Source organism: Marmota monax, unplaced genomic scaffold (assembly GCF_021218885.2).
Source record: "Marmota monax isolate L192 unplaced genomic scaffold, Marmota_monax_Labrador192_F-V1.1 WCK01_AAM20220418_F8-fsc00006, whole genome shotgun sequence".
In the NCBI taxonomy this organism is placed as follows: domain Eukaryota; kingdom Metazoa; phylum Chordata; class Mammalia; order Rodentia; family Sciuridae; genus Marmota; species Marmota monax.
In genome coordinates this window covers 7,311,050-7,328,824 of record NW_026693712.1, presented here as the reverse complement: position 1 = coordinate 7,328,824, position 17,775 = coordinate 7,311,050, and the positions used below count along the sequence as shown (strand labels likewise).

General features: G+C 36.7%; 1 non-coding gene across 1 annotated transcript; it reads right to left on the bottom strand.

Annotated features, from left to right (window-relative positions):
* Positions 1-12,029: 12,029 nt before the first annotated feature.
* LOC124103801 (small nucleolar RNA SNORA1) lies at positions 12,030-12,162 on the bottom strand. The gene has a single exon (XR_006855282.1). It is a non-coding gene; the product is annotated as a small nucleolar RNA SNORA1 (small nucleolar RNA).
* Between the last annotated feature and the right edge of the window lie 5,613 nt (positions 12,163-17,775).

Below are 17,775 nucleotides of genomic sequence, written 5' to 3'. Positions count from 1 at the left end.
AAAGTAAATAAAGGACCTAGGAATAAAACCAGAGATGCTGCTAGAAGAAAAAGTAGGCCCTAATCTCTATCATGTCAGATTTTCCAAGAAATAGATTTCTTGGAAAACTGGGAATGAAACCACCATTTAACCCAGCTATCCCTTTCCTCAGTCTATACCTAAAGGACTTAAAAACAGCATACTACAGGGACACAGCCACATCAAAATTCATAGCAGCACAATTCACAATAGCTAAATTGTGGAACCAACCTAGATGCCCTTCAGTAGATGAATGGATTAAAAAAATGTGGCATGTATACACAATGGAATAATACTCAACAATAAAAGAGAATAAAATCATGACATAAGCAGGTAAATGGATGGAGTTGGAGAAGATAATGCTAAGTGAAGTTAGCTGATCCCTAAAAAACAAATACTGAATGTTTTCTCTGATAGAAGGAGGCTGATCCATAGTGGGGTAGGGAGGGGGAGCATGGGAGAAATAGACGAACTCTAGATAGGGTAGAGGGGTTAAAGGTAAAGGGAGGGGGCATGGGGTTATAAATGATGGTAGAATGTGATGGACATCATTATCCAAAGTACATGTATGAAGACACAGATTAGTGTGAACATATTTTGTATGCAACCAGAGATATGAAAAATTGTGTTCTATATGTGTAATATGAATGGTAATGCATTTCTCTGTCTTATATAAATAAAAAAATAATAATAAATTAACAAAAAAGAATTCTATCAGAAAAGTCAGCAAATGAATTGCATCCAATTGGATTCTGTTATTTCATCAAAGGCAGCAAGAACCTGGTATGCACAGCCTCAACAGTGCAGGCTGAAATGCACTGAAAGACTGATATTTTTTTGTTCTTTTCTTTTTCTTTCTTTCTTTTCTTTTTTTTTTTTTTTTTTTGAGATTATAGAAACCTTTGGATTGACAACCTGCCAAATCTTTTAAGGGAAGAAGTCCTGATCAAATAAGGGAAGGAGTCCTGACCAACCTAGAGGGTAGGAAGAATTAATATCTTAGGGTGGAAAATACATTTCACTGTTTTATATTTTATTCTTGTTAAGAATATTTAACTTGTGGAACTTATTGAAAATGCACATTCCAGAGTACTCTATCTTACTTCTTTAAAAATAGATGGAGGAATTATATAAACTAATGAAGTGATGGGTCAATTATATCCATTGCTAAGATTCTAAACATTGAGATAACTTGGTGTCAGCACTTTTCCACAGAAATGTGATGGTGGGTTCAAAATGGAAGGTCATATCCCACTTAAGTGAGGAGAAAGAATAAAAAGAAATGGTGTCATTCAGGCAGTGAGTCAGCACCAAAGATGTAAGAAACAATGCCTAACCTATTTCTTTTACTTTTCAGCATAGGAGTTCTTATTGTTAATAGAGTGTGGAAAATAGAAATTTTGGCCTAGGTAAACCGATATATTAATCCTATGCTTTGTGAACCTGAGTTTGTGTGAAGATACATAGTATTTCAAAATAGATTGAATAAGTGAAGATTCAACTTAGTCAATTTATCACCTAAAAAACTTGCCTTTTTTTTTTTAATTCCCAACAATACATTTTCTCATATTCTTATCTTCTTCCCAAGTAGATAACTGGGTCTGGAGCTTAGAAATAAAATTGCTCCATTCTCTATCTGAAAGAGCTTATAACAATATTGCATAAACTTTCTGTCTCCGGAGACTTGTTCATGAGTAAGTTTCTGAAGCTACACTGAAAAGCTCATCCATATGTGTTTCAGTCATAACTTCTCTGTTCTACAGCACATGGGGGAGCAAGCCTGTGATGGTCATATTTTATCCTAGGTGCCTCCAATTGAGACTATAGGTCAGTAGTTCTCCCAGAGGGGACACTCCTGTCCCTTCCAAAGGCTTAGGAGCTTTGGGGAATGTTGCTAACACCACCACGGGTCTTTCTTATAAAATCTTCTCTTGGCTCACATCTAAGTACCCAAAGCACTCATAAATCATGCTGAATGAGAAACTAACATTCTGTTCACTATCCTCATGAGTACCTTCTTGCTGTTGGTAATGTGCAGAAGGTGGGAATCTGGCCAATACTGAAATAGATCACCTTCTAGGAACGCCATGATTCTGTGTGGTTTAAAGTGATATAGTTGGGAGATGTTCTACATTTTGTTATATGATTTAAAATTATACATTTAACATGATCAGGAAATAAATTACTGGTCATAGTATCCTACATACTCTGGGTATACATTTTTTATTGTTATCAATAAAGCTCAATAACAATCTTTGAAAGAGTCATTAGAAACCAATATTTATGAAACACATGGAAGACAAGACAAGTGTGATGAGTAACAAGGGACCATCAGAAAACAAATGGTGTTACGGAATTCCAAAGGCAAGAAGGTGTACATTGTTTTAGTATAAACAGGTTCTAAGCACAACATTGCAATAATAGTGTGTGTCTCTTTTCTCACAGAAAGAGAGATGAAATGAGACAAGGAAAGTACTTTTGACAGTAAAGGACATAAGAGGTACTTCTTGGTACTGAACAGGAAGTGACCATGTCTGGACACCAGGAAGAATTTTCATATGTACTGATTGGACAATGAACAATTATGTGTTTCCTCTTTCTCATTACTATAAATCTTCATCCATGGGTCAACCAACTTCACATGTGCCAATTCATTTTTTTTAAATTGCTTAAGTCAAATTGTGTGTGTGTATATATATATATATATATATATATATATATATATATATATATCCTCTACACTCATGAGTGGCCCTGAAGATAAGGATCATCAAGCAAGCATTGAATCCACAATGCATAAATCACTGTAGCTGATACCTGTGTTAACAATCATCTCTAATCTTCACAACCTTTTTTTTTGTTTTTAAGTCAACATTTAAAAAGTGGAATAATTGAAATTTAAAGAGGCTGGGCAAAGGCCATGAAGAGCCAAGTACAAATTTTGTTTGTTTAACCCTGAAGCCCAAACTCTTTTACCAAGTCATTAACATGAAGAATAGCAGAGAAGTCTTCAAAGCACATATTTGGGAGATAATATATCTATATGGAAATAATGCTGCTGCTATTCAAATATCTTTTGGAGTCTTCTTATTGGAAATGGATTAAAGGAGGTTTTTACTCATGAAAACACATGACAATGGATAAAAACCATATGTGTAGTCAAGGACGCTTTCATTCACCAAGGACTTTCCTTTTCCGCTGCTTCACTTGCTTGTCGCTATGGAGAAGGCAAGCTGAAAGATTGTATGAAAATGTGAGAGAGTAAATGATGCTGGGCCAGTATCTGGAGTACATTAAAAAGGAGAGTAGGGTTCATTTTTGTGCTCTCTGCTGCCAATGAGAGTAGTAATTGATAATATAAATTTAATTGACTGAAGGCTGTAAAAGAAAATTGTTGGGCATTAATTTTCTGCACACCAAGTTTGACTATATGGTACATTTAACTTCTCAAACTACTTTAATATGAAAAATACAATGTCATCCTCTTGAGGCTATATGGAGATGATTGTGGAAAGAACTTGTCAACTCTGAACTATAATTGTGTTATGGTCTGAAAACTGCATTCATGGAATATTAGTGCTGCTAAGGACCCACCTAGTTTTGGAGATGCAGCTCAGTGGTAGAGTACTTGCCCTGCATATGTGAGACCCTGAAATCCAATCAGCACCACATACACACAGTCACCCCCAACCCTACCCTCTCAACATACACAAATCATCTAGTTCAACACCCTCGATTTACAGATGGGGAAAGTAACAGGAAGGTTACATTATACAGAGTGCCATATGGTGTATTAACAGAAGATCATGATTAGAAAATCAGCATTTATTTCCAATGATATAAATTCACATGCTCTTTTACTTTGAACATTTTTATTTTTTTCTCATCCCGCTCCTTTAATTTCAGGCAGGAGTTCAACTGTGGGGGTTTGGAATAGTGAGCACAACAGAGTAAAAGAGCCAAAGTTTAGTAATTTCCATGCACTAAACTTAAAATACTCTAATAAATAATTGGTTAAGTGAAAGAGCTTTTTAGAAAGCTAGATGCTCACATGGACTCATACCTGCCTCACTTAGGAGTATTTTTTTTTTAAATAAGGGATTGAATAAGGTGTGCCAATATAAGCAGCTAAGGGGCTGAAGTGTCTAAGACTCAATGACCTGCTGCCCATTTGCAGAGCAGAGCCTTGGAGAAGTTCCTTTATCTCTATGATAAAGTAGAACAAAATTGGCTGTATGGATTTGTAGTGAGAGATGAGGTGTGACGTGAGGTGTCCCCAAAAGGTCATGTGTGAGAAAATGCAAGAAAGTTTAGAGGTGAAATGATTGGGTTATGAGAGCCTTAACACAATCAGTGAATTAATCTCTGATAGGGATTGTCTGGGTGGAATTGTAGGTAAGTAGGTTGTGTCTGGAGGAGGTCAGTCCCTGGGGGCATGCCTTTGGGGTATATCTTTTATCTGGTTGAGCAGAACATTCTCTTTCTTCTTTCCCTTTCTCTCCCTCTCTCTCTCTCTCTCTCTCTCTCTCTCTCTCTCTCTCTCTCTCTCTCTCTCTCTCTCTCTCTCTTCCTCCTCCTCCTCCTCCTCCCTCCTTCCCAAAGCCATGTTCCCATCTACTTTTCTCTGCCACATCTTTCCACCATGATGCTCTGTCTCTCCTTGGGCCCTGACTAAAAGAGTAAGCCATCTGTGAACTGACTGAGACCTCTTACGCCAAGAGTCCTAAAGTAAACTTTTCCTCCTCTTTTTGTTCTTGTCGGGTCTTTTGGTCACAATAGAAAAAAAAAAAAGCTGACTAAATCACTAGGCCTCAGACAAATGTAAGAAAGGGTAGCAGACCTGAAGGTCTTGCTCTAATAGGATGCAGAAGATACAGGCTATGTATCACATGCACAGGCATGTGAGAGGGGATAGCAAACAGAGGGAAGATGCCAAGGAAATAGACCAGGGTGAGAGACTCTCTGTACATAGGAGTAAACAAGAGCCAAGACTGAAGACCAAATAATTCACCCCAGCTGCCTTGAACTGAGATGATGCTACAGAGAGAAAAGAAATTAGGAGAAGTTCCAGAACAGATTTTACCCAGGATTGTCCAAGTGTACCCTTTCTTATATGAAAAAAAGATGTTCAGAAGAGAACAAAGGTAATTGGTATAATACTAATAAACTACATATTTTTGCCTTCCTGTGCTGTGCAGTCTGAAACTGCTGTAATTACTAATGACTGACTTCAGATGAACATCCTTTCATCTAAAACATTATCTAATTTATGTTAAAATGAAATAGTTTTCTATGTCTAAATGAGTAGAGAGGAAGCATTGTTAACATACAAATTGTTCAGTGAGATAAAAAAAAATTAAAATTCACTGATTTTATAAGATTAGGAAAAGATCTAAACTTTCTTGGAAAATAAACAAATTTTAATTTTCTTTTAATGCAGAGGATACGTATCTTAAACAATGACTAAATTCACATGAAATAGTGCAGTATTCCTAAGCCTTTGGATAACTTACTTTATAGTGTACTAAAAATTTGGTGCTTCAAATTAATTTAGTGGAGGCTACAACTGGGTCAACATTTTGAACAATTAATCAACAGAACCATTAAGGTCATTTTTAACTTTTCGGTTTTGGATCCAGAATCTCTGAATGATGATTCATCCTGACCCAACTTTATATTTCCTTCACCTTGACCCTACACTTGAAATCAATCCCTACATGTTTCCCCACTTTCTGAGAAAGTCATTATTTTGTGTATATCAGATGTCATCACAGATCCTCCTTTGTGTTTCACCCTCTGAGGTCTACAATTCTTGGGTTAGTTGTAGATTTAGAAGCAATAAAAGGGGAGTAGGTCCTGAGGAATACCAGTGATACCATGTCTAATCAACACCTCAGGGGAAGCTGTTATAGATTCTTTGACAAGCAGAGACTAACCTCACACAGGGGTTAAAAGGAGACTTGGCAGAATTTTAAGGTCAAAAGTTCTCAACTTCTTGGAATCTTCTGTCCCAATTTTATGGGTTCTACTCCAACCATACCAATGGCCTAACTTTAACAAAAAAAATGCCCTATAGAACTGAAAATTCAATTTGCATTTGGAATTCGACCACCCACAAGATCAGATGTTGTGTTCAGTTTTCAGAAATATCTACCTTATGGCTACAAAAAAGTAAGTTAACTGGAGGAGAATTATTGAAGCTTTCAGGTCCCTTATGAAGATCTTAAGCTTCAAATTCAGGGTCCTGAGTTCATTATTTCCTTTCCCATATTTCTGCAGCATAAACAATCAACTTCATTATGCTTTTTATTTTGAATAAAGGGTTCAGTGGCAGCAATTACTAGGCCACCCAGATTCTTGCTGTCTATAGGAACTGATGACTGTTTTGAATAGATGGAAATTTGAATAACAGTTTTGCTGCTGCATGGTATGGCTGGTCAGTGTTCACTTTATTCCTGTAAAGCTAGCTCATACTGTTAAATCTAATAATACAAGAACTTTCAATCTAGAAGACTGAAAACCATTTCAGAGAATTCATGATAGAGTCCATTCCTCTGGAACCACTTTTGGTATCACACTCTGTACCTGTTAGGCTTCCAACAGTGAAGCAGGATATGTGGATTTGAATAGAGTTGTAGTAAATAAATTGTACATGTAGATGCAGATTTAGACATGTGGAGTTGTATAGGTTGAGATACGGATGAATTAAGGTATTTGCTTAAAGAATTTGACCTTATACAATTTTAGGAGCTCATTTCTGTCTGTGAGACTATTGTCTGCATCTGATGCTGGAGCTGAAGTCTGAAGGGCAGGCAATCAGGAAGGAAAGATGGATGTACTAAAGGCAAGAACCACAGGGTGTGACCCCCAAACGATCCATGGAACATAAGAGAATGAACTGAAACACATTTCAGCTCTCGATACCTCTGACCTTGATGGTATGCACCTACTGCCAGAGAGGCTGTTACAATTGCCCTTCATCATTGAACCTACCCTATACCTGACTCAGAAATTAGGGCCATCAGGGGAAGGTGGAGCAGTTCCACGCTTGACTGCTGTCTCTTTTGCACAAGATAAGGCAGCAGTCAAGCTATAATGTGTGAGCTATAAAACAGCTGCTGCTTCATTTCCACCCTTCTAATTTTGCACAAGAATTTTTTTTGACCAACTATAATTAGAAACAGAGGAAAGAAAAATATGGGAAATGCTGTTGAGCCTACCTAAACTGATGCTACCAAACACTCCCATGTCTTCACTGACTCCTGAGAGAAGATGGTGAAATCTTCCACTAGAGTGGTGAACATATCTACTTCCCCTTAGAGCATAATCATTTTTGCTTCATATACTTTGGATATTTATTTTGAGGTATATGCAAATTTTAGACTGTTTTGTCTCTTTGGAGAATTTACCCATTTATCATTATATAATGTCCTTCTTTTTCCTTGATAATATTTCTTTTCTAAAGTCTACTTTGTACAATATTGCATAGCTACCCTACCTTTCTCATGGTTAATGTTTGGAGAGTATAAGATTTTCTCTTTAATCTTCATGTATAAAGTGAATTTCTTACACAGCATGTAACTGTACTGTGCTATTTAAAATAAAATCTGACAATCTTTGTTTTTAACTATTTTTAAAGGTTATTGTTGTTGCTTTTAAAATTGTATTTTTTAAGAGTTTCAGTTTAGCCCTGTTTATGTTAAAGGCTACTAATCTGGCTGAATTAAAATCTACTATGTCCCCTGTGTTTCTCCTTTGCTAGCAAAGCAATAAAACTTTTTTTTTCTTTTTTCTCAAAATCTTGCCTTCATTATTGGATTGGCATTGGGAATGAGGACCCAGCTTTTGGTAACACTTTTGTGTTAAATGAGTATGTTTATGCTCCTGTTATAGCCTAGTCAGTAAGCATCATAGACTATAGGGTACAAATCAATAAGATAAGGTAGAATTATAGGATAAGTAGTGTTAAACTATTCTAGTTATAAATTAAGAATTTAGCCTAAGTGACTCCATCTTAAAAGAAACTATCTTGATTGGAGTGGCCAATTAATCCAATTAAGAAACTTTAATTGTTGCAACCCCTGCCCAACTGTAAATGTCAACACCCCCCCCCCCCAAGGAAAAATCCCTAGGGACTTCAGACAGACACTTGTAACACTGTAGTTGCCTGCTTAACTGCTAAATTTAGCTTCTGTAACAGAGCTTGCTTTGCACAATTACAGACCCCTGCGCAGGGTGGAAGTGGTTTTTATTTTAAAAGGCTTGTGTGCGCAGAGGTGGACATTGCACCCTGAACAGCATCTTGCTGAGGGGCAGTCACCAGCGGGCTAATGAAGACTCCAATTTGGACAAAATTTGGACTGAGAGTGTTTACTGAGCAATCAGCCCCATAACACTCCCATTTTGCCTTCTCTATTGATTTATTACTCATATCTCTTTGTTGTGTGTAAAATTTTTGTGTAAATTTTGTTTAAACTGATTGCCCTAGATTTTGCATTATGTATTTTATTTTTATCTATATTTCAAGTGTAGAGAATTTATAATAATATATTCCTAACTTTCCTGTCATTATCTCATTGTTATTACTTTTACATGTTGTGTAAACACAATATATTGCTACTATTTTTATTTAAATTTTAATTTTTTAGATAATTAAAACTGAAAAAAAATTATCTTACCTTCATCTATTTAATTTCCAGGACTTTTTACTCCTTTGCGTAGAGCCAAATTGCTGTGGACATAACATACCTTCTGCTTGAAGAATTTCTTTTGATATTTCTTATAGAGTGGATCTGCTGGCAATTAAGTCTGAACATTTGGCCTAGAAACCCTTTATTTCCTTTTCATTTTTGAAAGGCATTTTCTCTCTTTGAAACTATGGCTTGATACCCTTTTTTCCCAGCACTCTGAGAAGGTCACTGTGTTGCCTTCTAGTTCACAGGGTATCTGCCATAAGCTCTGCTGTGATTCTAACCTATAATGTGTCTTTGCTCTCTGGCTGCAGTCAAGATTTTCTCTTAATCTTTTTTTCCATGAAGTTTGACTATGATGTGGTAGGTATGGGTTTTGTCATTTTTTTCTGTTTGGGATACATTTAGTTTCTTAGATTTGTCACAGTGGTTATGGTGTACATGACAGGGGTGGTAATGTTTATGAAGATATTTTGTTATGAGTTTTAGAAAATTCTTGGCCATTATTTCTTCAAGATTTTTCCTCCCACAAATTCTTCTCATCAACTTCTGGATATCTAATTATGCACATATGAAACTGTCTGATTTTTTCCCACAGCAATTCAGTGCTCTGTTCTTTTTTTTTTCTTTCTTTCTTTTTCTTTCTTTCTTTCTTTCTCTTTCTTTCTTTCTTTCTTTCTTTCTTTTTCTTTCTCCCCCTCCCCCTCTCCTCCCCTCCTCCCCCTCCTCCTCCTCCTCCTCCTCCTCCTCTTCCTTCTTTTTATAGGGTGAATACCTTCTATTGACCTATCTTCAAGTTCTTATTCTTTCCTGCCCTGTCTCATATATATTGATGTTTTCAACAGAAACATTGTTCATCTTTATTACTGTGTTTTCATTTCTATAATCAATTCTTTATTATAATAAGTTTTCATCTCTGTTGGAATTACCCATCTGATCTTGCATGTTGTTTACCTTTTCCATGAAAGCATTTTAGTTGTTAATTATAGTCAAATTTCTTCCCTGATAGTTTCAACATCTGTTCCACATCTTATTTTAATGATCACTGTGTTTCCAGAGAATGTGATAATTTTCTTCTTTTCTCTCTAGTTCATAAACTTTTGTTGAAATGCTAGACATCTTGTGTAGGGAAACAAGTTGAGAAAAACAGTTTTTATATGTGAAAATTGGCCTGTCTTTCCTTTTTTCAGTACTTTCATGTGGAAATTTAAGTTAATGGAGTCAGGGAATTGGCTGGATTTGAGGTTTGAGGTTGTTTCCTTCAGTACAACCTCAATAGTCTTTATATTTCTTCTGGTAGGCACATACTTTTCCTTAGATTTGGGGGCAGTTGATTGCTCTGTGATCTCATGTTTCCAAAGAGTTCATGAAAACTTGTGTATTTATAATTTTCCCCTCTTTTTGCATTCTACCTATAGTAACAACACCGTTTTTAGCTCTCCAGATTCCCAAGTGGAATCTGTAAACTGGCATTGTATTTTCATTGTAAAATGTGTTTATACTCTGCATCATCTCCAGTTTACTGCAGACTGTAATATTTTTTTCTGATATGACATTTTATCATTTTGTAGAACCGTATTACCATATTGGACTCTGCAAATGTTTGAAATTTTGACTCCGGCTTTACAAACTTCAGAAGTCTTTGGTTAATACTGATTCTAAGTAAGCAATTTTGGAATTGTTTCATCAGGTATTATCCAGTTTTTCCTTAAATATTGACTATAAAGAACACTTTGCTGAGGGAAAAAAAATCTCTTTTTTTTCCCTACAACTAAAATTCTCACTTCTTGAAGTGCCACTGTTTTTGTCCATTGTGCTGCTATAACAAAACACCTGAGACTGAGTAATTTGTAAACAATGAAATGTATTTCTCAATGTTCTGGAGGCCAGGGTGTTCAAGATCATGGTACTGTCAGTTTCAGTGTCTGGTAAGGGCCTGTTCTCTGATTTCAAGATGGTACATTGTAGCTGCCCTTTCATGGCAGAAGGCAGAGAGGCAAAAAGGCAAACATGCTGAACTCCTTACAATAAGGATTCCTAATTCCATTTATGAGGTCAGAAGCCCTCATGATGTAATCACTTCCTAAAGTTCCCACCTCTTAATATTGTTGCTTTGACAATTAGTTTTTAACTTATAATTTTGGGGAGAACAGATACATTTAAAATATGATAACCATGGTTTTAAATTCATATTTTCAGAAACCTTAATCAATATATTATCAGTTATCATCACATGAGTAAAAGGAAAGTTCCTGAAAGGTTGGAGCTAAGTAAAGGTAAATTTTGAGACCTAGAATAGATTTAAGATGGAAATGGAGCATACAGCATGGCATACCTGGTATGTGAGGAAGAATAAAATACACAATGAAGATATGAATGTTGGGTGCAGGATGAAGTAAGGAAATAGATGTCAAAAAAACTAATAAGGGCAATGAAAGGAATTGATCCATGGCAAGTTTGGGAGTGAAGGAAATGATTACCAAACAGACAAAACCTGTTTTACCTTATTTTTTTCCTTAGGGACAGAACTAGATGTCACTATCAATTTATTACACCTCATATCCATTGGTCTAATGAGGGTATGGACATACTCAGAAAAACCATCGGGTACAGGAGAACAGAGATTTAAACTACTCACTATCCTTTTTCTAAAGTCAGTGTATGTTTATTTATGGAATTTCACATGTTGTGATTCCTTCTACTGCCTATCAAGTTTACCTTAAAAAAACAAACAAGGAGCTGGGGTTGTGGCTCAGCAGTAGAGCACTCGCCTAGCACGTGCAAGGTGCTGGTTTCCATCCTTAGCACCACATAAAAATAAATAAATGAAATAAAGGTATTATGTTCAACTACAACTAATAAAATAAAATAAAATAAAAGTCCAAGGGGGAAAAAAAGGTCGCCTTTATTCTTCTAGAGCCTGAGTCAAGATTTACCTTCAAGACAGGTCTTTTTTTGTTTATTTAGTTTTTTCTTTACTTTTTAAGAATTTTATTGGTGCCGTATAATGGTACATAACAGTGCAATATATTGGAGCCCATGCTTCATCCACAGCTGTCTTGTTGGCCCACCAATGATTTTATCTGGGCTTCTTTGATCTCTACTGAAATATAGATATAATGACAATAACCCCCAAAATGCCACTCCTCTCATTTTCAGGATCTGATTTTTTTTTTCCTCAAACAATTTACCTTAGGGTAAAGTTGAATTCTAAAAAGCATATGGGTATTGTAGAAAATGAGCTAACACGTGTTCCTCCTTAATCATTTGTAATATGGGAGTGGATCTTTTTCTCTTGCTGTAGTTCACCAAATTAGCCGACAGAGTCACAGGCCTCCTTGTCACCACTGCAGCACATTCATGGTGATGGAGCACACCTGCTCCTCTGTTGACCCCCGTTAGTAATTTCTCGACACTATGGTCAACAGTGTCAGCTCTCACCCGGAATGAGGTTACAAAAGTCTCCTTCTACAGCTTGAAATTTTGGTCTGTCACATTTCTAGGTCACCTTAAATTGCCCACTATCAAAGGAATATTTCCCTGCTTAGACCAACTATGGTGTTACTGTTTTTGTAGTTCAGCTGTTTTTCTTCAGGTAGAACCAGCTCTATTTTTTGATGTCACATTCCTCTTTCATCATAATTCTTGGTGCACAAAATGACATTTTGACTGACTTTGAATCTTGTTACCTGCATTTAAAGATTTTTCTCAGCAAATAGAAAGAGAGAGCCTCTTGCAACAGCAGAGTGGCACACTCTGCACAGTGGCACACTTGCACAGTGGCACTCTGGATTCGGATAGGCCAGGGACATTGTCCCTACCTGCAGTCATTGTACATGCAGCAAGCAAAATTCAGAGTCATAAAACAATTTTTTTATCCCACATCTTTATATGATTTCACACATGTCATCTTTATTTTGCTGAGACAGCCTGAGAGCAGTAGAAAAGGGCTGAATAAAGCGATTTTTTGACAGAGCACTTTGCGGCTTCCAAAGGATTTCTGTAGTAAGTTCACACATCTGATGAATCCAGTGTTGTGAGGAAAGCATTAAATTATTACTCATTTTTAATGGGTAAAGTTCCCATGGAATAGACAACTTGACCAAGGCCACACCACTAATGACTGACAGGCTGAGTTCTAGGCTCATGATTCCTAACAGGGTATCATTTCTGATTAACTTGGTGAAAATAGATGGATTTGACAGAACCATCTGGTTATATGAGGCTAAAAGTGCAAGATACTGCCAAAGATTACCCCATAAACAAATCCAAACCAGATCTGCACTTTGCTCTAGCTGTCAATTATTTATAGCATAGACTCTGTCCATTTATTTCTGCCTGCTGACATTTTACAGTTGCTTCAGACCTATTTTAAACAAGACTTCTTCCACGAAACCTCTGATCCCTCTCAACTACATATGATCTCTTTTGAACAAAGAAAGTTGCTGCCCCAGTGGCTGGTGGATGTTAATGAAGTTCTTCATTACATCACAGCAGTGTATCATTTGGTTTGTTATTCTCTTTTGATGAATACCTCCTACCTGATACAAGTTATTTTCTGTATATGCACTTACTGAAAACAATCATAAAGCCCTGTACAAATAAGAATTGCATTTTTCTTACCTTTATCATAGTTAGGACCTGGTTCACTAATTTTATATAAATGGACATTCTAATAATTATTGGAAAAACTTTGATTATTTCAGTCTACCAAGGATCATAAACACTGGCAAATGAATATAGGACTATAAATCAGATGATATAAAAGAGAAGCATCCTTTGGCAACTTACAGTGTGTACTCCCACTAAACAGGGAAACCAGCATCAAGCTCCACCACAGCCCCTGGGGGAATGCTGGTGCCAGAAAGGATAGTGATAAAGCCATATGCTGCAATATGAGCCACATTATCTGAGTCTGAATCCAACCTCTGAGGTTAGATAGAAGATTTTAAGAATTCCCATAGCCCTTCTGTGCTACAGCTGTCCTGAGATGCTTTAAGATTAAGCACAATACAGATATAGCTGTATAGATTTAGATACATGAGACTTATCATAAGGTATTGGCCCACATGATCAGGGAGGCTGAGGATCTACTGTTGCATGCTGGAGACCCAGAAACTCCTGTGCTGTTTCAAAGACCTGAAAGCTGTGAAGGACTGATGGTATAGATTCTGGTCTAAGGGTGAAGGGCTCAGAATGAGGATCACTGAGGGAAGAAGAAGATAGATGTCTCAGCTCAACCAATGAAGCAGAGAAAGAGTCTTGCCTTCCTCTAAATTTTTGTACTGTGCAGGACCTGGAAATATTGGAAGATGCCCACCCACATTGGGGAGGTCCATCCACTTTACTCACTTTACTGATTAAAGTGCTAATCTTTTTCATAAAAACCTTACAGTCACACAAGAAATAATGTATAGCCAGATATCTCAGAATCCAGTGATCCGGTTCAGTTGACACACAAAGTCAACTATTTCCAGCAATTATAACAATGCCTACTATGTATTACATGCCAAGTAGAAGTAGCAATTTTTCATTTTTCAATAAGTCATAAACCTAAATATTTACATGAAATCCCAAAGTCCACATGTTGATGATGTCATTAAAATTTTGATTACAGTCCTGTATTTTAAAACTGTTAAAACATATTTGTGGCCACTAATTTTTAATCTCCATAGTATGTGAATCTTCTGCTTTACTATTCATGCTATATAATTAGTCAATTAGTTAAGTGGAGTACTGGGGCTTTTGCAGTGAATGAAACCAAAGAGAACTGTTCTGTGGTGGATCATTTTGGTGGTGGTGGGATGTGAAGGTGGATGAAAGAGTGATAAATAGGATGACATAAAATAAACAGGTAAATAATATATTCAAGAATCATAGGTTCCAAGGAGGAAATTCATGGTGGTAGGAGGAAAGAGACAACTGAAGCATGGGGGAAGGTAAAATATTCTATATACAATGGTTAGTGAAGGCCCGTGTAAACAAAGGCAGATGGAAATGCAAGTCTGGAGTTCAGGTGGTAGGCTAGGCATTGGAATGTGCATTAGGAATAACAGACAATTAGAACTCAAATTCATGTTGAATAAAATTACTATAGAAATGAGGGTAAGTAAGCAGCCATGAAGACAGAACCACAGGGTGTTCCACATTTAGAGCATGAGAAATTAAAGAGCAGGAGAAAGCAGATAAGGAGAAGCCAGTCAGTGCCATGAGGGAGGCTCAGTAATGGCTCTTTCTAGAAGGACCTCACAAGCAATGCTCTTGACAAATAGAGGAGTGAAGCATTGATTGGCCGGTGAACTTGGCAATGTGGAGATCAAGTGGTAATTTTGACAAGGGAAATATTAATGGATTGATGGGAACAAAACGAGGAATAGAGTGGGTTCAAGAGAGAATGAGAGAAGTTTGGGAGTCATTTCACTAATTCTCTTGTTGGTTTTGATGAGAACGGGGAAATGTGACAATAGCTGAAGAATACAGAGTAATGAACTTGGATTTTGATATTGCTGCTGTTGCTGTGGTTAGCTGGTTTCCAAAGATGGGAGAGGTTTTAATGTGCTTATCTGTTGATGGTAATGATCCAGTAGAGAAGGAGGCTTTATCAGTGAAAGAAAGAGCAGAGAAGGATCTGGGTCAATTGTAAGGCAGAAGTCCTTGAGGGGAGGCAAGGGAGAGCAAATGGCTTTTGGTTAAAACAGAGCAGGTGAATCAATTTAAAATTGTGGAGAGAAAAATATATGGGTGCAAATGAGGTAGAGTTCGCAGTTTAAGCCTCTGTATTTCTCTTGTTTGCTTCTATTTACTAGTGACATAAGAAGTCATGTTCTTGCAGTTCATTTCCAGACCCTGTGACTTACTCATCTTTGTACCATTGATCTTATTATTCCTTCCACTCGGAATTCATTCCCTTAATTCTCTTGTTGAAATCTCCATCAGTCTTCAATGTCCAGCTTAAAAACCACTTCCTGGAAATTTTCTGATTCTCCTATCAGGGAAAGCTCCTTTGGTCTGCTAAAGTACATACAGTTGGGTTACCTGCTCTGCATTTCATGATAGAGCAGCTTTTGCATGTTAGCTATTATGGGCTCTTGACCACCTTTATTAGACTGTAAGCACTTGAGCACTATGGGATGAAAAAATTTTTTTCTTCCTAGAAGTTAGCCAGGGAGTTAGCAGATAATTAGGCAGTGGTAGTAGTAATAGTAGTAGTTAGGTGGTAGGTAAGTAGCAGATATTAGCTAGGGGTAGTTAACAAGGCAAAACTACCACAGGTAGTAGTTAATTAGGGAGATAATAGTGTTTTGAAAATATTATTGCTCTTGAATTTAATTTATTGGAGAAGCGAATTATACAGTTGTTATATGAATATCTGTAGTTTCGACTTCTATTCTTGATAAAGTCTGTTTGACTAAAAATGTGGGGTTTTTTTTAATAATTTTTGCCATTCTTTTTAGGAGATGCCTTTGTACTATAAATTATGTTACAGTTAATTTGATTCTGGAATTTTGCCATGCTTTTTAAATTTTCTATGTCTTTTTTCTTTATACCATGTGACATATAATTCAAGGAAAAATGCTTTCATTCCCCATTCTCTTCCACATCAGCAAGAAATTAAAAACAGAGGCCAGAAACCATATTTATTATTGCAGCTGGCATTTCTGTTCTTTCTTTAAAATTCACTATCCTTTGATTACAGAAGCATTCATGCTAGACATATAGTCAAAATATCTCTACATCTACCAGAAAGACAAGAAAGACATAGGGTTCTGTTTCTCAGCATAAGTAAGCACTAAGGATTCAGTAAACCAAATAAATACACAGGGTTCAGTCTCAGAACATTTTTAAAGAAAAGTTAGGGAAAATAAAATTATTTTAACATACTAAATGGACTTGAGAGGAATCCCAACATACTACATACATACAATAAAGAAAATGTTAGTAAATCTATAAATTAAACTTTGTGAGATTGTTTTCGTTACTGTTTTATAAAAATTTAAAAAGTGATACCAAATATTCACTTTATAAATTCATTTGTAAAAGGTAGAGCCAAACTAGTTTGGAAAACAAACATAAATAACATTGTGCTTCTGAACTCTCAGTTTTCATCGACTTTTTAAGTGGCAGCTCTTTTAGGCCTGCCTGTAGAAACTGATATAAATGCAAGACTTTTCTGAGAATGAGATTTTATTACCATTGAGGATGGACAGATGTAGATAACATGACATTGACTTTTTGGGTGCACAGTTCTGTGAGTTGTAACCCACATATAGATATGTATCTTCTTCCAGATTCAGTATTCAGAGCAATTCCTTTACCCAAAAGCTCTTTCAAGCTGCCTGTGGTATTAACACACTCCAGCCAGCCCAACTCTGGGCTGTAGCTGACCTTTTCTCCTTGGCTATGCATTTGTTCTTTCAAATACATTTTACTCAGTGTTTCCCACAAGGGTTTCCACAGCTCCAGGGAAATTCCAAAAATCTTTTACTGTCTGGGTGAATGTGGCAATCACTTCCTTGTGGGTAGTCTTTGAGAGAAGATATATTGAAACAGATAAAGGAGATTAAGATAGTGCCATGATTCTCTCTTTGGGCACAAGCCCACGTGGCAGTCGAAATAAGAAGGAATAACTTACTATCAACACTGATGCCTTTCTCTTTCCCTAGGACATCTATTGCCCTCTCTCCATCTGACTTCTAAAACAAACTGCATGGGAAGATGTGGAAAAATGTCTATAAATAACCTAAATGATCTCATTTAATGAAGTTGCTCTCATCACAAAATAGGTCAGACTCAAAGGCAGGGTCAGCAGATCACATTCATTTTCTCCCTGCCTTGGAATAATATTTAAAATCCTCTTCCCTGAGGTAAATGGAGGCAGGTTTGCCATTTGAGGAATGCAGTTTCAGAGCAGAAACCTCAGAGATACACTCCACATCATAGACAGATGAAAGGGTGTACTTGGATTAAGAAGGGCCTGGTCCTATCTGAGATTCCCTGTGGCTGGGGAGTGGCATCACAAAGACCTATGCTTTTTCCTGAGTCCAGGTTCACCTTAGAAATTAGCATG